This window comes from Vicugna pacos, chromosome 4 (genome assembly GCF_048564905.1).
Source record: "Vicugna pacos chromosome 4, VicPac4, whole genome shotgun sequence".
NCBI lineage: Eukaryota > Metazoa > Chordata > Mammalia > Artiodactyla > Camelidae > Vicugna > Vicugna pacos.
Genome location: NC_132990.1, coordinates 16,165,197 through 16,178,421, shown reverse-complemented (window position 1 = coordinate 16,178,421; position 13,225 = coordinate 16,165,197).

The following is a 13,225-nucleotide window of genomic DNA, read 5'->3' as shown; positions in this document are numbered from 1 at the left end:
AAACAAGTACAATTCTTTTCATTCTTTTGCTCTTCATCAGTCATCTCTTTATGTTATCATTAATCAGTTAAAAGACATATATTTCAGGTGATCACCGAAGATTTTCTTGGCTAGAAGTCTCCCATCAGTATCAGTCTTTAGAAAGACACACCTGGATATTTTCTATGTATAGAGAACTATTCCCTTGATGCCCTCTCCCCACAAGTCTATAATATATTTCACTTGTATCCAGTGAGCTTTCTAATTTCATCTCCCAAGTAACAGAACTACACATCGTCTGCACAGTATCCAGTCATTGTCCTTGGCAGTTCCAGCAAACAGTCCTTACTTTGACCCCTTCCTTGTTGTCAGATCTGACCCTCTCCCCTCTCCCAAAGTGGCGCCCTCCCACTCCTCATACACAGCCCCCATACTCTGGCCCTTCCCTTGCCTCAGCCGTCATTTTTTCTCGCATGTGCCAAGTCCTTATCTTCTTTCACAGGCCCCACCCCCTTCAGAGGTTGCATCAGCAACATTCAAAGTGATCAGAGCACTGCAGCCCAACTCCATCCATCAAAAGCCTATCCGCACATCCCAGCTCTGTGCGATGATCTGCAGACACTTTGGTTTTTCAAGAAAAGGAACCATGTAGAGCATCTGAGGTGAGATGAAAGAAGAATGAAAAACAGTTGCAGACTCAGTCTTGAAGTCTAATCAGGAGAGGGAAGGAACTCCTGCCAGAGAGGATAAAGCATTGCCCAGTGACTTTCTAGATGGAGGAAAAAGACACTGCTCAAGATTGACACTCTTTACCCAAGGGAGAGTCCGTAGGGCTCAGAAATCAGGGCTTTACTCAAACGGTGGCCCCTGCGCTGTGCTCTCAGCACATCCAAACATACCCCTGTTATACACACACCCGCGGGGACACGCACACACGCACACACGTGACTCTTGCTCCGTTTCTAGTCCCTCTAGCCATTAGCATAATATCTGGTTCATCATCATAATGGCCATCATTTTTCATCTTTCAGACTCTGTGCTAAGTGTTTCACAAAAAAAAAGATCTTATTTAACCTTTCCAACCACACGCTTAATTATAGGATAATAGTAGATGTTAATAATAGAACTATTATTGTCTCCAACTTAACAGAAGAGAATTCTTTCAGATTTCTCTCTTATTTATTTCTCTTATTTAACCAGCATCTATACAGAAGCTGTTACTGACCACATTATTTTTAACAAGGAAACTAAGGGACAGTGAAATTAAATAATTGAATAATCAAGGCCACTGTCTGGTAGGTGTTGCAGGATGGATTCAAGACTCTAACTCTGCACCCCTAGGTTCCTCTTTTACAAGCTGCCTGCTTCCCAAAAGTAGCCTGCCGTAAAAACACAAAACCATGCAATTTAATGATCAAAAATACATCTTAACGAAAAGAGAAGCAGATGTATACAGAAAGCTGGGATGAGTTAGCTGCTACCATTGAGTATGAATTTAACTGTGAGTTTCTTTCTACCAGCCAGCTACAGCAAAAATCATCAATACTGGCCTGGTCCTCTAAGGGAACCAACATACAAAAGCTGCATTAGAGGATGAAACTTCTGGGCCTGGCAGATTCAGTTTTTAGACATCACAGGATAAATGTGTGATGTCCTTTGCTGATGTATTAGGAGGGACATATTTACCTTAAGTACATGTAAAGTTGCCAGAAGGAATAAATATGTAGAATTTAGGGTTGAGTTACAAGAATTTGCCCTTATCACAGGATGCCTCTGTCCTGCAGTGCATAACAGGGGTGGAATAGTGGGGAGAGAAAGAGGTCATAGGGGAGGGAAATGAAGGGAAAAGAATCAGCATTTGCTAAGGCATCCTGCCACCTCCTCCCATCCAGCTGGCAGCCCTGTGAATGGGGTGGTTAACAGTCACCACTTTACAGCTGAGAGTGCTAAAAGCCAAAAAAGAACTGGAGGAATATGATTTGAGACTAATCTGTGGCCCCATTTCTTTAGAATGAAAAGATCGGTGTCTTGTCCGGCTCCTAGCCCTTGCTAGTGGTGTGACCTGAGGCAAGTCACCAAAGCTCTTGTGACACCTGACTCATCATCTGTCACCTAGTGAAAGGAGTCATCGGTTTGTGGGAAAGTGAAAATGGAATAATGGGTAGAAAACCTCTTCGAAAAAGAACAGAGAACTCCATAAATTTTAGCCTCATTACTTCCTGTTCATCGTTAAAGCTAAGCACAAAGACGTGTCTGCAGGAACACCCTCCCTAACCTTCCTGACAGGACTAGAGGCCCACAGTCTACCTTCTTCTTCGCATGCCTTAGAGTCACAATTTTACACTTAGGTGCTCACAGGCTAGTATGCCTGCCTGTCTAGTCCATACTTCCATGAAGGTAAAACCCACTTGGTTTTGCCCAGTATTTATCCTAGCTCCAGAGCTGAGCACCGCGTCTGCTGCTCAGTAGGAATAAAATAAAGATGAATGCATTAAATGTATCAGTATATTAGTATGAATACAAAAGTAGACACTCCCTATAATCATCAAGCATACAATTACAATTTACAACATTTAGAATGACCAAAAGAAAAATTAACATCCAATGTGTTTCCTAGAAGCCACACTTCTAGTCATTCTAACCATCCAGAACTTAGAAGTGAAAAAGAAGAGAAAAAAATGTTTTCTGTGTGGAAAATGACTGTCATAAAGCCCACACACTTGACTCCTGAGGAGAGGTGGCTCCACCCTCAAGCCATCATTCTGACAATCGGACATAAAATAAGGCAGGGGGTGACGGCGGCTGGGACACCTGACAGCCGGTGAAATGACAGCCAAGAGCTGCGGGAAGAGGCGGCGTGGAAAGCGCAGACTGGCTCTCTAGCAAAGCAGTCCGGAGGCAGAGCCCACCCGCCTCCACCCTCCCCTGGAGACACCCCATCACCATACAGGGCGATGGCTGATGTTCAGGGCAGGGCACTGAGTCTTCAATAAAGGGAAATAAGGTCTGAGACACTCAGCGTAGAAAGGGGCATGGTCAGAGCTCCCAGCAACATCTGTGTTTGCTGAAGTGAAAAGAAATACTGTTTCAGCTGCAAATAAACTTCCTGGAAATGAAAAATATGTATGTCATCTTATGACTGCTTTGCAGAACTGAGGCGTCAGTGAGTAGGTGCTTTTCCTCAGACATAGATTAGGACCAATTATTTGTGTTGAATACCTCCTCTCTCAGAAGTCTTTACACCTCCTACAAAGGTCATACAAGTGATTCCCCAGAACAAACCTCAGAGCATCACAATATTTTCTTACGTAAGTGACCTAAGTAAGAGAGAATTCAGAGTTCATCTCTTCTTATCAGCTAGGAAAACACGGAGCCTAATTTCAACTCACAATGCAGTAGGTGAGGAGGAGAGGGTGTAGGATGGAAGGCAGAGAAGAGGGCGGGGTGATAAAGATGAAACTATGATCATTTGCAGATTAAAACAGAGAAAAATGTGACAATGAGTGTGTATATGTCCATGAATGACTGAAAAATTGTGCTGAACACTGGAATTTGACACAACATTGTAAAATGATTATAAATCAATAAAAAATGTTAAAAAAAAAAACAGAGAAAAGTTCTTAATTGGTGCAAGGCAAGAAAGGCTCAGTAAAAGCCAAGATAGAAGAGAGGTTTGCTCTCATGGTTAGGATTCAGGCATCCATTCATCTATTTTAGCTGACTAGTTATCTAACCTTAGGCAACTCACTCAACTACTCTGCACTTAGTTTCTACATCTGTAATAGGGAGAAATGACAGTATCCATCTTACAGGATAAAACAGCTCATACAGGTAAAGAAGCATAGCTGACAATAGGAAGAGCTATGCAAGTGCAAACTATTGTTACTGTTAGTATCATTATTATTGTTAATAGACACCTACTCTGTACTGTGTACCAAGCTAAGCATGGTAGCTAGGGCAAGGAAGAAGACATGATTAAAAAAACAAAACCAGTAACTATAGCTTAGAAATGGGAGAAAATAAACAGAAAATGGTGGTGAGCTATACACCTTAGCAAGAATAATGGGGAACGGTCTCTATGAGGAGTTAATATTTAAGATGAGAAGTCAGTTACTCTAAAACCAGGAAGAAACTTGCCTCAGGCATAAGAAATGATAAGTGTTAAGATCTTAGAGCAGAAACGATGGAACAGGGCATGTTCCAAGAACTTTAAGGAGACCTAATGTGGCTGGAGCTGAATAAACCAAAGGGAGAATGAAGCCCAAAAAGTCTGGAAAGCAGGCGAAGGAGAATGGAATAACAGTCTGAAGCTAGAGATTTCTTCCCAATACAGATACACCCCAATTACGTCACATGCCCTTAGGAGCACACTGAGAGGATCAGCAAAGAGCTCTCTCAGTCTCTTTCTCCCCACCCCCAACCTCCGTATTTTACATATGTATGAATGTAACAGCAATGCCTACAATACAGGACCACATCCAGGAGAAATTATTAATTTAACTTCTTTCTAAGTATCCTAAATAAAAAAAAATGCACTTTGAAAGGTAAATAGCCACTTATGACCAATTACTTAATATATTAAATTCTGATATGGAGAAGAGGTTACGGAAAAGAACCAATATTAATCCAACTCCTTCTGTGCATCAAGCACTGTTCCAGACACTGAACAGCTCTGTTGAATCCTTTCATTCTCACAGCAACTATATGAGGGAACTATCTCCATTTCACAGGAAAAGATATTGAGCTTAATATCAGAGATGTTAAGTGACTTGTCCAAGGTGGCCCAGCAAATGGCAGGATTTAGATTTGAACCTAGAACTCTCAGGCTCCACCATTCATTCCAGCCACAGCTCTCCACTCAAGATGAAGCACTTCTCATGACAGATTTCATTTAGTTCAGGCCCATTTCCCTTTGACATTTGACATTTTTGACCTTTCTTGTGACCGGGAGCATAGCAGCTAAGAGACAAGATATCGGCAGACCCTGTGGAGAAAGGCTGATGCTAAATTCATTTGCTGTAAATAATAAAAGACACCAGGAGGAAGATCCATATGAGCTACTCTACTCGGGACTTCTTTAAGGATAGTGTTACACTATGAAAAGAGAAGTTTAGAGCTCTCAAGCATCTCACAAATAGAAAACTAATTTGCCTTATCAATTTTTGTCCACTGTGCTTGATCCTTGGGATAATCTGTGAGCCACTGTATTAGCCTCGCTTATATTGTAGTCCTTTATCATATGGATGCAAGATACATTTCTTGCTGTCAAAACTAATCAAAGCATCTAAAGAAACCAAAGCAACCTTATTTACTTCCTCAGAGATCACAGCAAATGTCCTATTGGTACTTTTTTTTTTTTAATATATAAGGTGATTTTTTTTTTGGCTGCACATCAAGGCACTTAAATTAAGAACAATATATCTTCATTTTAAATGTTGGTTGATATCCCTTAAATGTTTGCTTTTTCAAAAAAAAGAAATGACTTCCAGTCTAAAGCTGGCAATAATGGGCACTGTATTATTAACAATTTAAATCAAAGTTTAATGCTTTTGACATCACAAAGACACAGGTCTCACGTTATAATAACCTTTGGCAAATGAATAGTAAACTAAACGTAAGCTTCCCAGACAGCTAATCCTGAAAGGTATAATACAGATGAGAGTAGTTAAATAGAGCAATTATTGATATATGCTCTCATTCCAATACAGGAGAGGGATAGAGGTTGTTTAATTTTAATGTCCCCAGAGGTTGGCTTTGCTCATCACATTTATAAAATATTGAAAGACAAGAAATGGTACAGATGTGAATCCCATAGTTGGGTGTTTTTTTTTTTTTTCATTTGTCCTTGAAAGCAGCTCCCATAAATCTTGGATGAAGCCAAATAAGGCTGATGATTTTGATCTTCAATTCATTCTTTTCTATCCTTCAGAAGGTAAATGATTCTAATGGAATTAGAGCTAAGCAGAACGGCTTTCTTCTGTGATCTGCATAGCCAATGATGCGCAATACCGTCATTAGCAACGTGGAGCGGGTCCTGGTCCCCTCGCGCGGTTTGGTGGTGCTTGTGCACTCAGGCTTGAAGGCGTTTTTTTTGGAGTGAGAAAGACGCTTCAACATTGAGCTCAGAAGTTTTCCATTTCCCCTCCCCTCCCCACTTCCTCTGACTCCCCGCTTCTGTGTCGTCTCAGCAGAAAGCCAAAGTGTGAACTGAATGCCTGAGAATCAAGCACAAAACTCAGCCACCAATTCCCGGGTTGGTATTTGAAAAAGTCTCAGCCAAAGATTTTTTTCATTCAGTCTGGCTCTGAAAAGAGCACTACCAACATTGTCGGAGAAGGAGGATTTAAGGCAGTCTGTGGCTTCCCTTACAGAAAATACTGGGGCCTCTCCCAATGAAACATGTAAATCAAACACATCCTTTCCCATCCTACAGTCAAACAAGGTCATTTTCTTAAGTCTGACTTCGTCACACAGAAGACGGTGTATCCTGTCATTAGGGATAGCGATAAATGTATTTGTGTGGGTTTGCAACTCTGCTTCAGACTGTAAGACAAATCCAGTTAAAACAACCACAGCAAGAATCATCTATCTTCATAAATTCAGCTGCAAAGAGAAATTCATCACGTTTACTGTCTTTAAGAAAGGAGCAAGTCTTGTAATAAAATGTTCTCTAGTCCAGACTCTTTGTATTTATAGGGTCCATTTCTTTATGCCTTTCACAGGGCATGGCACATTCTAAACTACGGGCTATACCTTCATTAACATACAATAATAAATAAGTTATGTGTCTTGAAATGAACAACATGGTTGGAGAGGTGAGGAAGGGGTTTCCCTTCCCTGGGACGTGACATCCTTAAAAAGCTTCAAGCATAAGAAATTGCAGAGCTGAGCATTTTGAACCAAAATGAAAAAAAAAAAAGACAAAGGACCTTTGTGAAGAAAGACTCCGCCCTTTCCTCCTTCCTCACTCCCAAATCATAGAGAATTGTTATGGAACTGTTGACTCATTCAACAAACATTTATTAAGCACTACTACTTGCCAGGCATTGCTAAAATAAGAATATAAACATAGTAAAATGGCTCAGGAACAGATTTTTTTTGTTTAACTTTGAAACATGCTGCTATTGCACGCACACGCACTCATACACTCACATGATAAGAAACTGATCACCTCCAGGAGAAAAGTCCCAGAATGGGCTTTTAGGCTCATCGTGGTCTTTTTCTCCCTCCCTCCCTGGGCCATAGAAAAGTGATAACCGATGTTATAAGCCCATCCAGGAGCCACAGAAGTTCAAGGGCTGGAAGAATGTCTCTGAGCCATAGTGGTCTTTGAGCACTTTTATGGCCCATTTGTCAGAAGCTTTGTGGGGTGTCCCTTAGCTTTGTCCTTTAAATTGTGTAATTCCATCAATTCCTGCCAGCGCCCTAGAAAATTTATATTACCTTCATTTTATTGCCTAGCTTTAAATGATTTTCTGGAGGAGGATTTCTGAACTCAGCTTCTTTCATTTCTTTCTTTTTTTTTTTTTTTTTTTGGTGTCACAGATTTCAAATGGGGAAAAGACTAACTCCTGGAAATTAGTGGCACAGATTAAGGACTCTGAAGTCCAACTGCCAGGGTTTGAACTCTGTCTCAATCTTTTATTAGTTTCAAGACCTTGGGAAACTTACTTAACCTATGCTGGCTCACTTTTTCACCTGTAAATTGCAGTTCCAATCCCTACCCCACAGTTATAATGAGGATTAAATGAGATAAAACTTGTAAAACACTTGGACAAATGTTTAGTACAAATAGCACACAATAAACTGCAATTACAGATTGGTAAATTTAAATTTAGTTTGCAATAGGAAAAAGAAGTTGGACTATTTGAAAACATTTAGAAAAGTAAATGACTACTAGGAACAATGAACGGATTAAGAATAAATTTGGCGAATCAATTTCATTTGACTGTATGACAGAGCTAGTAAATTGGAGGGTCCAAGGAGCCTATGAATACCATGTTTCTAGAGTTCCCTAAGTGGTTTGCTGTGACTCCTGACAATTAGAGTAAGCATAATACTCTTCAGCCAAACCAGAGGACTTCTGAGAGCAAAAGGAGGTCCTACTTAACTGGGCTAAATAGCAAGTGTAAGCCCAGTACCAGGACACTCCTGGGTAAATCTACTTACTTATAACACCTTTGGATGAGAAGGCAATGAGCTTTGGTGGTTAGGCTGACTCGTGTCTAGTTAGACTTTCATACCCCAAAGGAGATGATCTGTAAAATCCCCCAGGGCTCTGTCCTCCCAGCTATCTCCTTACCATTTTTATAAATGATCTGGATAAAGACAAAGACAGCATATGAATCAAGTTTACAGATAGCATAGACTGGGACAGAAGAGCTAATATGAGAGATGTCAGACTCAGGTTTGAAGTGATCTTTAAACTGGAACATTAAAGCAAAGCTAAATCAATCAGATTTTAAAGAAATAAATGCAAAGTCCTACTTTTAGATTCAAAACAATCAATTGCACAAATGGGATGCAGAAAAGGTTTGCAACCCTCTGTATGAATTTTTAAAAATGCCTAGAGGTTTTGGTTGACTACAAGCTTAATAGGAACACTTAAAAGGCTGCTGGGTTAGAATATACTTGCCCCTGCCTTTTTCCTGAGAGTTATTATAGAACTAATAAACTAAAAAATAATAGTAAGCAAAGCTTGTAAGTCATAATAATAATGTCAAGACCACTGTCAAGGTGGCCGCTGAAGGGATTCCTGCATTGAGGAGACCAGACCACATTATCTCTAGGGTCTCTTCCTATATTAAATTCCTCTGAATTTTAGAACTAAGCGCTTCGCAAAAGGGAGAGCCTAGCTTCTATGGGTACTTAATTGAAAAAAAAAATGGTTGGATAAAAAAGCAAGTAATTAATGAATGAACATAAATCTATAGTCTCCCATCTTTTGTAGAGGATATCTCTGCCATCACTATTAGACAAAAGGCTTTCTTCATAAAAAGAAAAATGTTACAGGGGACTTCTGCAGGCTTCTGCTTAAAATGTCCCCTGAACCTGATATAATTCAATCTAAGTGTTCTTCTCTATGGAATCAAAAGTTCAATTCTCTCACAAATTACAAACTAATGCAACTATTTCCCCTCTACCTAGAATCGCTTTTACCAAGTGAAACAAATGTCTGGCGATAGGAAAGCTAATGTTTCTGTTGTATTGCTTTTCAGAATTTAAAGCACTGATGACCAAACACACACTTTCCTTGGAATATCGGGAAAGGGTCACACATACACTTCCCCAGTGAGTTAGTTATTGTAGTTGTAAAAACCAAACCCTCTGCAGCCTACAGTAACACTGATTTAAGGCCCAATTCTCTGAGCACACAATATAAATCCTTCCAGCCAAATGTCCACTGATCTGGAACTAGAATCCACAAGACAATCATCTTCAAAGAATCTTATAGAGCAACTAATGTAATGCAATAAATTTAAAAGACCAGCTTGCTTTTCCCCTCTTCTGCCACAGTGGAAAAAAAAAAAACAACTATGAGAAGACATGAACTGATAATATTGTAAAATGCAGCTGGATCAGCAATATATGTATTTTTTAAATTCCACCAATTTTGATATCTGAATTTCACTTTTTTTCCTTCTCCAGTCGTTTTTCAAGAGTGTTGTAAAATTACGCAAGTTGCTAAGACACCCATATCCATTGTTGTATGATGTACAGAACAATATTGATATCTGATAATATCAACTATCTATCACAGTGCAATTTCTTGGGTTTAGTTACCATTAAATGTCTGTTCAGCTCTGCTTATGCCTCACTGACAAATGATGGATTTGATTTCAGTTGCTTAATTTTAACTAAGCATCAATGCAGTCCTTTTTTCTACCTAATCTTTCTTTACTTCTTTCTTTTCTTTCTCTCTTACTTTTCTTTCTCTTTTTTAAAATTCTGGCCAAGAAGAAAGAGAAGTGCTTTAATCCTTCACTTACCTGTAAATAAAATGTTCAGTGATCTCAGGCAAACAATAAGTCATAAAGTAGACACAGTGATTCAGGCAGTAATCTATGGGCACATAGATCATCCTGCAATGGTACATTAATCATTACACTTAAAGACAGGGAAAGTGGGATGACATTTTTTCAATTGTGTCTGTTGCAACTCAGCAACATTCAAGTATTTTTAATCTGGATCATTTTTGCAAATAGAAAGGAATGCATTTTAATCTAGAAATGTCTTCATAAACCACACCCTGCACAAGATGAAAGCAGCATCAGAAAAGTAGAACTATTCCTGCATACAAAAATTTATTTTTTAATAGTTAAAAAACTGATAGGAATCATGTCCCTTTCCAAAAAGATTCAGTCCTAAAAATAAAAGTGCTCCAGACAAAAACCAAGGTCAGCTTTCTGCAAACAATATGATCTTGACAAAGTTGCTTAACCTCCCCAGCCCTCAACCTACAGATCTGTTAAATGTGAGTTACTGGGTCAACCCCCTAACATGCTAGTAAAGGGTTACTGTTTATGTATGCAAAGTCCCCAGTAATGTGCATGCCACATAACAGGCACTCAAAATTAGTCCCAATTACTGTTGTTTCACATGTTTTTATCTTAGACACCTCTTGTGCTTTTGATATGCTGAGAGAGGGTTCTGATTCAGCAAAGGACACTATATACAAAGACAGCTGTAAAGCTCCTTCATACCTGGGAGGGTGACTCTAGGTAACAGCCTCTATCCCCTCTCACTAAAGTAGCCTTGTCTTTTAATAGTGGAATCTAAGACTGACTTTCAGCACCTGCTACCTGCTCCAATCTGACTGATATCTTAAAGTCATCCAGGAAATAAAAAGTTCCTCCTCTCCACGGAAAGTTTGGGAACTCCTGATCCACTCTATGCCAAACAGGTTGTTTGTTGCAAACATCATGATGTTGGGAATCATACAGCTCTGGTATGTCAATAAATGACCACTCTCTTTGTATGGTATGGAGAGGTCCTATAATCGTGTAGACACAGCCTAAGATAAACATTCTATTAAAGATAATGAGGTTCCTTTAAATAGTTGCAAAATACTGATTCATCGCTTTAATGTCACCTTAGAGTGTAATGTTACACTTTTTAAAGTTGGTGAGTTCAGAAACTATAGGGCTTCCCCACCACATTCTGGCTAGAATCCCAGCTTTTGGGACCATCCCCAACACTTCAGTAAAATCAGAAAACTTTTGTAGCTCCTAATTCTATGGAACCATATTTCTATCTTCTAAGTCTCACTTGGAACTAGTATGAGCCACCCAAGACTGAAAACGGGCGAGTCACTGACTTGCTGAAGCACATGCCATGTCATTTTTAAGTTGAAAGTCTAGAAGGCGTGGAAAGCACAGCCATACCCAGGATTTGGAGGACTCTAGGGCTATAAGTACTTGGCCACTGACCAAGAAAAGGCCTTGCAGATACTGAGAAGAGTTACTATTGAGAGAAGTGAGAACTGCTGGGTAGGGCTAAAGTAAGCAAATAAAAGCTTACAGTGTCAGGATAAAAATGTGGGTGATTCTAAACAGAGGATCAAATAGTGAGGTGAAACGAAGTGAAATAACGTATGCAACATGGTTAGCACAGTGCCTGACGAGGAGTAACTACTAGGAGAGGGTATAGCTCAGTGGGAGAGCACATGCTTAGCATGCACGAAGTCCTGGTTCAATCCCCAGTAACTCCATTTAAAAAAATTAGAAACAAATAAATGAACCTAATTATCTCCCCCCAAAATAAGCAAATAAATATATATACAATTTACATATATATATATATATATATAATTTTTTAAAGAGTAAGTACTCAACACAAACAACAGTGGTGATAATGTGGTGATGATGATGATGATGACACTATGCCTAATAAACTCTGTGGATCCAAAGACCTCCAAGTATAAAAGCTACATTTTATTTATTTCTATGTGCCTAACACCTAGCTCAGTGGTTCAGAGATAGAAGATGCTCCATTATCATTTGTTGAGCTGAATGGACTAGAACTGAGCAAAGACTTGGCACTGATAAGGAATTAAGAAAAGGGAAAGGCCAGAAGATGGAAAAAAAGGAGCTCAGAGTTGAAATCAACATATGTAAAAAGAAACGGGTGAACATCAGGCCACCACTGAGGAATGTTCTAGAAAAACACTGCCCACCAGGTAACTAAGAATTCCCTCCGCTGAGCTCCCCTGTCCACAGTTACCTCAAATCAACATGAAATGTCACCATTTAAAAACATGGATCTCTTTGCATTTCAAAGTTTAAAACTGAATTTTCTCAAGTAGGATGAGTCTTAGTATCTAAATAGAAATTTTAAGAGGAAAGAGGGATGGGCATTCAGGAATGTCCAACCAAGTTTGTCTCTCTAAGGATGGCAATGGTAACTGACAAGCAAGGGATGAGAGGGTGCCCTACCTTAATCAATTCTGAGTAACACTCACCATTATTAACAAGAGTGACAGTCACTAATTGTTTAGGGTTGATTATGTCCCAAGCCCTGTGCATATCTCAGCAACCCAATGAGGAAGATGTTATTTTATCCTCCTTTTAATGAGGAAACTGAAACTTACACAAGTTAAATAATTTCTCACACAGCAAGGAAGTAGAAGACTCACATTTAGACTCGAGTCTGCCTAATTTGAGACTGAGTCTCAGTCATTCCTATAAACCAGCTGTCTGTTATTACTCTGCAACCCCATGTGCTCCTGGATCTCCTATACACTTTAATTTCTCCACTGGACCATATGCATTGGATTTGACCACAAGCTTTTAATCTAGGACCATGGACTCCAGAAAGCAATTGCTTTAGAGCATCTGTGAATTCCCTAAAATCAAAAGTAAGATAGCATGAGTGTACTGACACACGCATTTTTCTGGGGAGAGGAAGGTTTACTGTGACAGTAATTCTTAAGGGAGTTTGTGCCCCTAAAACATGTTAAGAGTGACTGCATTAAACTATGCATTCAACATAGAAGGCTTATTCTCTATCATTCTCTTATGATTATGTCTCTCTGGAAACAGTAAGGTTAGACAAACACTAAGTAGGTATGGGTGATGAATCTGAATAAATTTAAGTATGTCACCCCTGTTTTTATATCTCTGAATTTCATAGTACAGGTGAGCATCAGAAAGAGAAAGAAAAAAATGATGAAAAAACAAATGTTTTTTCAAAGAAAAACAGATTCTATTCAAGAAAAGCCAGCTTTGTTAGCTATTCTTAAAATACT